The sequence below is a fragment of the Marmota marmota genome, unplaced genomic scaffold (genome assembly GCF_001458135.2).
Source record: "Marmota marmota marmota unplaced genomic scaffold, marMar, whole genome shotgun sequence".
Classification (NCBI taxonomy): domain Eukaryota; kingdom Metazoa; phylum Chordata; class Mammalia; order Rodentia; family Sciuridae; genus Marmota; species Marmota marmota.
Window position 1 is genome coordinate 73,239,891 of NW_026000026.1, and position 10,905 is coordinate 73,250,795.

Sequence of the window (10,905 nt, forward strand, 5' to 3'; positions counted from 1 at the left end):
GTGTGAAATATGATATGTCAAGAACTATGTAATGTTTTGAACAACCAACAATAAAAAATTAAAAAAAAAAGGATACAAAAAAAAAAAAAGATTGATTCCATTTGAAGTGATGTGACTTAAGGCCAGTGCCCACTAGATAGATGTTTGCAACTAAGTCCTTGGAGACAGAGATGCCCCATTTCGACAGTGATAGAAGCCAGGGCTTGTTGGTTTGTCAGCATGGAGGCCCATGGCTATCAGAACTGGGTGGCTGAGGGACAGCCATCTACACTCCCTCCCTTTCCCTGGTTTTTCTTTCCTTTCATCCTGTATCCACTCCTGAAGGCTTCCCCATCATCTCACTAAAACTCATTCATCATTGCAGGGGTCCTGAATCCATGGGGTCATTTCCTATGGCATGACATGGACTGATAGGCCCTTGTAAGCTCTGAGACACTGCATAGGTGACCTCTCAGAAAACTTGGTTCATCTCCTTCTCTGAGAGTGTGTGACTGTCACCCATCTCGTGAGTTGATGGTAAGGATTAAGAAGACCATACACATGAAGAGCTCAGCACAGGGCTGGCACACAGTGTGTGTGGACTATGACTTTACCTTTTGTCATCTCCCAGGTTTTATGCCTCCTATGCAAATAGTGAAAGTGGCCTTACATTTGCCCTTTCACTTTTTTCCTTGTTTCCTTGGCCAGGAATCCTGTTTCCCAAGTCTCTCTCAGTTTGGCCTGGGCAAGCTCCCGGCACTAAAGGGGAGTCAAGTGGCCCTTCAGAGATCAGGGACACAGTGGGTCATCTACTGACAATGAGACCACTGAATGGCCTTGCTGTCTGGCCTGCATTCATCCCATTGTGTGCCAGCCAGTGAGCAAGATAAGCAACCCCCAAGGGGCTTATGGTCTAAGGTGCTGGTGGTGGGGAATGGAAGAAGGCTGGTACAATGGCTCTGGGTTGGGGCCTGGTGGTCATGGAGAGTGCTTGCTGACTCCTGGTGGACATGGAGGAGTTGGCCAGAGAAAGGTGGGTGGGCAGGGGAGAGGCAGAGCAGGCAGAGGGAACTGGATGGGTAAAGGCCCCAAGGGGCCAACTGGCTCCTGTGTACCGCAGTAGGGTCCATGTGGTAGAGAGGAGAGAAGGTGGAGCTGGGGATACAGACACAGGTCATCAGATGATGGAGACTTAGGGTCCCATGGTAAAGATTTGAAACTTGTGCTACAGGCCATGGGGAGCTGCTGGAAGGCTCAAAGCAGGATAATGAGAACAGCAGCAATATGCCAGGCTGGGTCCTGGGTGCTTTACCTATGTCCTCTCATGCCAGCCTCACAACCAAGCCGTCAGGTGGAAGAGGCTGAGCACAGGGTTGGGCAACTTGTTCAGGGTCATGCAGTTTTGCCTTCTGGAAAGCCGCTTCTATAGCACTTTGGAAAGTGGGTTGGAAGGGAGCAGCGAGGAGGGAGGGAGGCTCCCTGAGAATGCTGCAGGGGAACTTGGATGCAGAAAACTCCAGTGGTGACAGTGTTTCCAGAATGCCATCTGGTGGCCAAAGGCAGGGAGAAAAGCGCAGAGGCACAGACAGGGGACAGCCACCAAGACCAGTCCTGTGCTGCCCAGAAGACCACAATGCAAGAAGCTGTACACAGATGACATAAGTATCTCATAATGGAGAACCTGATGTGGACCAGTGCCCCAGAGGGAATGAACGAAGTTCAGGATTTTACCTGTGTCATTTATATTCTTGAAAAGACATTGTTTTATATATATTTATTATATGTTTTTTTTGTATATATATATATATATATATATATATATATATAATGTAAATATATTTATGATATTATAAACATATATTTATTTGTGTGTGTGTTCATGTTGTGTTGTCTTGACTGAATTTAGAAAAAAGTAATGAGAGCCTGGCACGGTGCACATACCTATAATCCCAGCAGCTTGGGAGGCTGAGGCAGGAGGATTGAGAGTTCAAAGCCAGCCTCAGCAACTGAGCTGGGCACTAAGCAACTCAGTGAGACCTTGTCTCTAAATAAAATACAAAAAGGGCTGGGGGGTATGGCTCAATGGTAGAGTGACCCTGAGTTCAATCCCAGGTACAAAAAAAAAAAAAAAAGAAAGAAAGAAAGAAAGAGAGAGAGAGAGAGAGAGAGAGAAGAAAAAGGTCATGAGAAAAGTTTGAATTTGGATTTCGCATGTGGTTTTTCACTGTTGCCATGTGCCTGTTCTATTCACATTAAGGATATAATGCTAATATAAAACTCTATGATTCCAAAGCTAAATAAATAAATTTTTAAAAATTGTAAAAGATTCCACAGCTAGCAAAAAGGCATCAGACTTTTTATAGGCCTCTGGGATTGAGGTCCTGTTTAGTCATTTTCTCTCCTTGTGTCTGGCTGAATGGAGTTGTCACTAGTTTGTCTGTAAAAGGTTCATTTCCATGAGTTTTGAAAAGAGGTTTGAAGGGGCAGGAGTAGCAGTCTCAAACAGATTTGAAACAACTAAGGACAGCCTCCCTTAGGTCCAAAATATTTTTAAAAAGAGGGCAGAATTGAGGTTGGTCTCCACAGGCCTTGCTCATCACCAACTTGGAGCTGCTCACACGTGACCCCTTGGTCACAGGGAGGGGCCGAGGGGTGGAGTGGGAATGGTGAAGTTCACAGGATCTTTTCAAAATTCTTGAGTCTTGAGCAACCTCAAGGGGTCAGACTAGTAGTGTGGGACTCAGCCCTTTGGGGCCTCACGAGCCAGCTATGAAGGCTGAGGTCCAGCTGGGCTGGCTGCCCACTCTCAGGGATCGGGTCTTCTGGACAGATTCATGAATTTGCCCAGCAGCTGCCACTGCACCATACAAGGCAGCTCTGATTTAGCCAAGAAGCATTGTCTTCAGGGTCATTCTAGTCCGGTAGGTGGCTGTATCATCCAAAGTCAGCCTGCTTTTTCAGAAAGATCTTATTGAAGTTAAAGTCAAGAATCTTTTTTTTTTTTTTTTTTGTATTGGGGATTGAGCCCAGGGGCACTTTACCACTGAGCCACATCCACATCTCCATCACTTATTATTTTATTTTATTTTTAAAATTTTGAGACAGGGTCTCGATAAATTGCCAAGGCTGTATCGTGGGTGCTTTTACCTAGTCTCACTAAATTGCTGAGGTTGGCCTCAAACTTGTGATCCTCCTGCCTCAGCCTTCTAAGCCACTGGGATTATAGGCATGCACCATCCTGTGTGGCAGGGCCAGGAATCTTGACACAGGGGACTCAGCTAGATGTTCTGGGTCACCAGCTGGTCACCAGCTCCCGTCACAGCACTTTATGGATTTTGTTGGGACAGATGATAGATGTTTGCTCACATACAATGACACCTCTTTCTGGGTCCAGTGCAGAAAGAAGTATGCATTTTCCAAGGAGAAACTAGCCAAGCAATAGAAATATTCAAGAAAAGAAAAGGGCTTATGTCTTAAGAGTGGCAGTTCTCTATTTGCAAAATACCAGGGATAGGACAAGAAAATTCATACTTCTCCCTCTCCCAATCTGCCAGAGTATTCTATAATTTCCAGCACAATTTAACCTCCTTCTAAAATGCTTCATCTTTCAGATCATTTGGGGCAGGATTGGGGAAGTTGGTTAGATCTTTTTACTGGAAAGAGCGCTTAGCTGGTCTATATAATAAAATTATAGCTAGATGGGAGGAGGGAGGTTGCTGAAAGTTGAGGAAATTACAAAGAGGACTACACTAGAGAACAAAAGAGGCTGGGAAGAACGTAGACTGGAGAAGGCAAGGGCTTTAGAATGAATTGTTGCAAACTACAGACCTCCTTCCTGATTTTCAAGAATGCAAGAAAAGATTGGTGTTGTCTTCCAAACTTATTTTGTGCCTTGGTAACTATAACATGACTCCAAAATTGGACCACATGAGTTCTTACCCAATCCTCAGATTTTATTCTGATACATTCCAGGCAATTCAGACATGCAATCTATCCCCTCTCCAGCTTCATTGAGAACCTTGATTAGAATTTCTCAGAAGCACCAGCAAACTTGTAAGGACCAAACTCTAGAGCCAACTACTATGGTTTGGATCTGAAATGTTCTCCAAGTACTCATGTGTTGAAGGATTGGTTCCCAATGCAACAATGTTCAGAGGTGGGGATTTGGGAAGCTGATTGGATCATGAGGGCTCTAAACTCATCAGTGGATTAATCCATTAATGGATTCACACCTGAATGCACTATGGAAGGTGATTGGCACTGTAAGAAGGGGTGGGTCCTTGGGAGGACTATAACTTGTGCTGAGCCCCTGGCGCCACCCACCTCCTTCCTGGCCACCGTGATGTGAACAGCCTTGTTCTACCACACCCTGCAGCCATGATATATTGCCTCACCATTGACCCAGAAACAATGGAGTTAGCCAAGCCTCTGAAACTATGAGCCAAAACAAATCTTTCTTCCTTTAAGTTGATTTTCTCACATATTTTGTTACAGTGGCAGAAAGTTGACCAATACACCAATTCTATAGCTCTATAAAGAAGCTGGATGCTTCCTTTCCCAGCATCCTCCTGGACCCTACCTCTCCCTGACAGCTGTGTCACAGCTCATCACTTACCTGGTTCTGTCTCCATATGTCTGCACAATCTTCTGTCTACTTCTTGGACTCTTTTAGTTTCCCTTTCTTTTGACTCCCAGGTGCAGGCACTTCTCCCAGATACTGACCTCAGCTCTCTCTTCTAATTAAGTTATTGGCCCAGATAGAAGTTGACAGATTTGGCCAAAAAATATTCAGGACACCTAGTTAAATTTGAATTACAGGTAAACAACAAGTACTTTTTTGGTAAAAGTATTTTTATTTGACAACCCTTTTCAGAAATAACCAATGCTCTTAACACAAATTTCTTTCTTTCTTTCTTTCTTTCTTTCTTTCTTTCTTTCTTTCTTTCTTTCTTCTCTCTTTTTTTTTCCTTCAGAATTTTGGGTTACACAGTGAATTTGAAAATGTATCAGTAAACACAAAAAAATCAAACATATTGACTGGGTGCATCATCTGTTCATGAATATTCAGAAGCTGACTCTGTTGATTGGCCTTGTTATGTACTCAGCATTTCTGGGTCACTCCAGGATCGAACTGTTCTCACACTGAAAGAACCACCCGGAGGAAGCCCGGATCACACTCAGTCATTAAATCATTCGGTCATCCAGTCACTCATTTATTTGGTGGAATTCAGCATGTTCTTCTCTGTTTACAAGGTCAGTTTTGTTGGCAAGAGAAGTAGCTCAAGTTGACCCATATTTTCCCTTACTCTACACCACTGGTTTTTGTTTTGTTTTCTTTTCTTCATATAGAATTTAATCAGCCTAATTCTCTTCTTGCTTCCGAAAGGCTCTTACAGGAAGGAAAATGAGTCTTCCCATCGTTACATAAATTCTCACGGGGCTTCCCTTTACAAGTTTATGACAGCCAAGAGTTGAGCCCGGAGCTCTGAGAGAAACAGCCACACACTGATTTATGATGGCAGCTGCTGCTAAATCTCACCTCTCTTTCCTTCTCACAGAGCCATGTTACCTTGGGGTTACAAAAATCTTTTCACTGTTATTCAGGGGAAATAATAAAATGCCAGGTTGCAAGTATAAACATGATCATTCTGTGCCTATTATTGTAAATCAAATTTTACCTCGCATCAGAAGCACAGAAGACATCTTCTACTGTCAGCAACCTCAAGCCTTTGTAAGAGTCTGTCTTTATAGAACCCTGGGATGACCCGTGTTATTGTTTGGGCTGCACTGACCAGGGAAGCTGATCACACAATGATTTGGCTATTTCTCCTTACAGACCCAACTGACCACTTTCCTTGAGAAAGCATTGGCTTGGTTCAAGCATAGTGTTGGGGTTAATGATGTGGGCTCAGGCCTCCAATTGCCTGGGTTCACAGCTTGGATCTGTAATTGACCATCTGTGTGACAAGGGCAGATGGGTTAACTTCTCCATGATTACTTTCCTTAGCTTTAAATTAGGGATGGTGATGATAGTGATGATGACGATGATGATGGTAACTATGTTATGGGGTTGCTGTAAGATTTAGCTTAGTCAATACACAGCACTTAGAGCAGAGCTCTAAGTAAGGCATGGTAGCACTCTGTTATTTACAATTGCACTTGTAGTATAGATAGCTCCCAAGTTTTGTTTTTTTTTTTTTTTTTAGGATAAAGTCTCCATTTAAAAACAACCAACTTTTTAGATTCCCACATGAATGTAGACTTTTAAGATCTAAATGATGAGCAAATAAACAATGATAGTTGATCAGCAAGAATTCAGCGACACTTTGGTACTAGGTGGGGCTCACCACCATCCAGTCCTCCCTAGGAGCTGGGCCAGGGCTTCCTCTCCATACTGCTGCTCCTCCATATGTCAAGGGCTTGATTCAGGAGTGCTTGTGCATGGTGGCTCTCAGAAAGGAGGCTGTGCCCACTGGGAAGGTAGGAGGAGCTCAGCAAAGTCCCCGCACAACCTCTGATGGTGGAAAGCTGATGTCCACTTAATGGCCTATGTCTGAACCTCTGGTCTAGGTCACACACTCCACCCTCTCCTAGACCTAGGCGCCATCATCTGGGAACAGGAGATAGAGCTGGGTCTCTTCCTCTGCCTCACTATATTCACATTATGTCCTAAACTCTAATACTAACTTCTTCAGGGCCTTCCCTTATAACTCTTAGGCCAGAACTATTTTGTGTTGTCTGTATTTGTTATAGCAAATTGTAACTTCTTAATTGTCTTATAGACTACTGGAGAGAGTCAGACTGATGAGTCATGGGTCCTAACCCTGGTCCACCATTTTGTGACACTGGTCAAATAACTTCATCCTTAGGGCCTCAATTTCCTCTTTTGTAAAATAGGAAGACAAAATTACCTAAGATGTGGGGGTCCTAAGCATTTTTTAAATAAGACAATGCATGTAAAGTGTTTAACACAGTCCCAGGTTGGGCATGAGGGAAAAGCTCATTGGAAAAGACTAACCACACCCACAAAACCAAAGTCACTAAAGTCAGTTATTTTCATGGAGTCTAAAGGCAAAACTTATTAAAAGACTCTTTTTATCCAATTCTTTATTCAAAATTAGATTCTAAATATTTAATTGACTTTTAACATCCACCAAACTATTAACCCTACTCTGAAATGCTCTCCTTTTCTTTCTTGTGACCTTTGACATGAGGTCATAACATGATGTCATAATTTACCTTCTGCTACAACTTTGTGAGAATTTCCCGAGCTGGTTCTTGGGCTTCCTCACTTTTTGCATCTCTGGGAGGTGTCTGGTCTCTAGTCTGAGCACCCTGAGGGTAGGGTTGCCATGCATTTTGCTCCTATGTCTAAATGTGAATAGTGACATTGGTGAATGGTTTTGGAGATTCTTCTTTCTTCCTTTGCATTTTTTTTAAGGTATATGTTTTGGTTTGGTTTGGTATAGTCAGGTTTCTGTTTTCTGACAATCAAGATTTGTAATACAGAAAGTTAGGAGTGATTATTGGTATTTCAAGTTTTCTCTAGGTTATAGCCAGTAAGCCCTTTGGGTACTCTGATATACCCACTTGTTTTTCCTTTCTCTTGGGTACAGGAACAACTACATAAATTTCAGATTCCAAGGAAAGATTTTTTTTTAAATTTTTAGATTATTTACTCTGTATGTATTATACGGATTTATTTTACAATTTGGTATAATAGCCAACATGCTTTTTCAATAATACATAGATATCACTTCCATGTGAATTAGTAAAAATCATATGGGCTTTGTCATCTAAAAACATAGGTTCAATTTCTATGCTTTGCTTCTTATTAGCTGTTCATTCCAAGAAAGTTATAAAAATGTAAATCATACAACTCTTTTAAGTTGAATGTGCAAAAATATGTTTAAGAATTTCTTTTCCAGCATGAAACACATACTAACACTTCACAAAATACTTATCTTTTTCCTTTTACAACCATTTAATCTTGGTGTCTCAGTGTAAGAATACATTACAAATTGTAGGCTTTCTTTTTAATATTTTGGGGATACACTGTTTTATCATAATTTCCTTCTGTTATTTCTAGTACCTATTCATCTCATTTAAAAACTTGAACTATAGATTTTTTTTTTTTAAAAATTACCATTTCAATCCTTTCGTTTTTCTGTTGGACCAAGGAAAGATTAAAATGCAGAACTTCTTGGGGCTGGGGATGTGGCTCAAGCGGTAGCGCGCTTGCCTGGCATGCGTGCGGCCCGGGTTCGATCCTCAGCACCACATACCACCAAAGATGTTGTGTCCGCCGAAAACTAAAAAATAAATATTAAAAAAAATGCAGAACTTCTTGTTAAAAAATTACTAAGAATTTCAAGATGGCAACATCATAGCATCAAATAAAATCAGAAGCCCTTCTAAGTCTGGGACCCTTCTCAGTGCAGTCTTGTGTGTCTGCAGGGGTTGTGGCCTGCGAAGCCACTCCTGCCTGGGAGGCAGGTGGATAAGAGCTTTTGAATCTTATGAACTTGGATCAGAGTCCAAGCTCTGCTAATAACTTTTGGGGAGCAAGAAATATAGAATGAGGAAGACATAGGAGCTCATTAGATCATCAGAGGCACATTAGTTTGATGGTTCCCAGGAGTAGGAGCTAACAGATCTGTATTCCTTTTAAATACTGAGAACAGTGCTTCAAACCTAAAAGAATTTTTAATTGGGATATAATTTACAGATGATAAAATTAAACCTTCTAAAATATATAATCCAGATGCTGCCTCAACCACCCAGCTATTTGGGTGGTTGAGGCAGGAGGATCACAAATTTGAGGCCAGCCTGCACAATTTAGAGACTGCTGTCTCAAAAAAGATAAAAAAGGGGATGTGGGGCTGCATCTCAGTTATAAGTGTGATCACCTAGCAAACACTTGGATTCGATCCCCAGTATCTCACACACCACAAGGTGTACAATCCAGTGATATCTAATACATCCACAAAGTTATGCAACCATCACTGTTCTCTTAATTCCACAATGTTTTTATCCCTCTTCAAAATACCCATCAATAGTCACTTCCCATTTCCTTCTGTTTTAGCCCATGGCAACTACTAATCTACTTTCTGTCTCCATGAATTTGCCGATTCTGGACAGTTCATATAAATGGAAAAATACAATATGTGGCCTTTTGTGTGACTTATTTCACTTGACAATGTTTTTAAGATTCTATTCATGTTGAAGCATGTGTTGGTCAGCTTTTCATCATTATGACAGAAAACTTGAGAAAAACCACTTAAAGGAGGAAATATTTATTTTGGCTCACAGTTTCAGAAGTTTTAGTCTATGGTGGGTTGGCTCCATTGCTTTGGGCCGGAGACCAGGTAGAACACCATGGCTGGAAGGAGCCGTGGCAGAGGAAAACTGCCAAGCAGGTGGGAAGCAGAGAGAGACCAACTAACTGGCTGGAGATATGATATAGTCCCCTATAGAATGCTCCCAAGGACTCACTTCCTCTAACTAGGTTCCACTTCCTACAGTTTCCATCACCTCCTAATAGTTCATTCAGGTATAAATAACATTAATGAATTGATCCAATGATGAAGTTAGAGCCCTCAAGATCCAATCACTTTATATATATATATATATATATATATGTTGGGGTTTTAACTCAGGGGCACTTGACCACTGAGCCACATCTCCAGCTCAAGAAGGACAGGGTTAGAGACAGGGTCTCACTGAGTTGCTTAGCGCCTCCCCATTATTGAGGTTGGCTTTGAACTCATGATCCTCCTGCCTCAGCCTCCCAGAGCCACTGCAATTACAGGTGTTCACCACCGAGCCCGGCTTCCATCACTTTCCCAAATCCCCACCTGTGAATATCGCTGCATTGGGGACCAATCCTTCAACACATGAGCCTTTGGAGGACATTCCAGATTCAAACCATAACAAATCAACTATCAGTACTCCTTTTTATTGCTAAATAGTATTTCACTGTATGGATATACCACATTTTGTTCATCCATTCATTCATTGATGAAAGTTTGGGTTGTTTCTGTCAGATCAGGCGGGGCAGGCAGCGACCAAAGAAGGCAGATTTAAAAGGGCCGCTGAACAGGCTTTATTGAGATATCACTCCTGGGCGGAACTCGATCAGACCCACAGAGGGGACAGGGGAAGGGTCTGAGGAGAAACCGCGTGGAAGCTTGACCGGACTGGACTTTTATGGGGCTTACAGCAGGAAGGGAAGGGCTTGGGACAGGAAAAGGTGTTTCTAGGGTCCCTTGCCCCCTTGAAGTTGGTCAGGGGAGTTGGCTGAACTCCAGGATTGGCTAGGGGGGTCTTGTTGATTGACAGGCTTTAGTCAGGAGATCTGGCTGATTGACAGGCATTTCCGCCAGCATCTGATTGATGTTCTTTTCCTCACGGGCTGCTTTGTTCTAAGTTGCCACTAAGTCGCCACCAAGTCACCACCAACCTAACAGTTTCCACTTTTTCAGTTTTGTGAATATTACTGCTATGAATATTCATGTACAGTATGCATTTTTCAATTCTCTTCAGTATATATCTAGGAGTAGAATTGCTGAGTTTCATTTTAACTCTATGCTTAATTTCTTGAGGACCTACCAAACTATTTTCCAAAGTGGCTGTACAATTTTACATTCCAATTAACAGTAAATGAAAGTTCCAATTCCTCTACATCCTCACCAATTCCTGTTATTTTTATTACAACCATCTTCGTGGGTGTGAAGAGGTTCCTCATGATAATTATCGATGTTGAGCATCTTTCAGGCGTTTACTGACCATGGAAAGTACCTAATCAGATCCTTTGTCCATTTTTCTATTGTTCAGTTGCTAGAGTTCTTTAGATGTTTTAGGTAACTAATTTTTATTAGATATATGATTTGCAAATATTTTCTGTGGTTTGTCTTTTCACTTTCT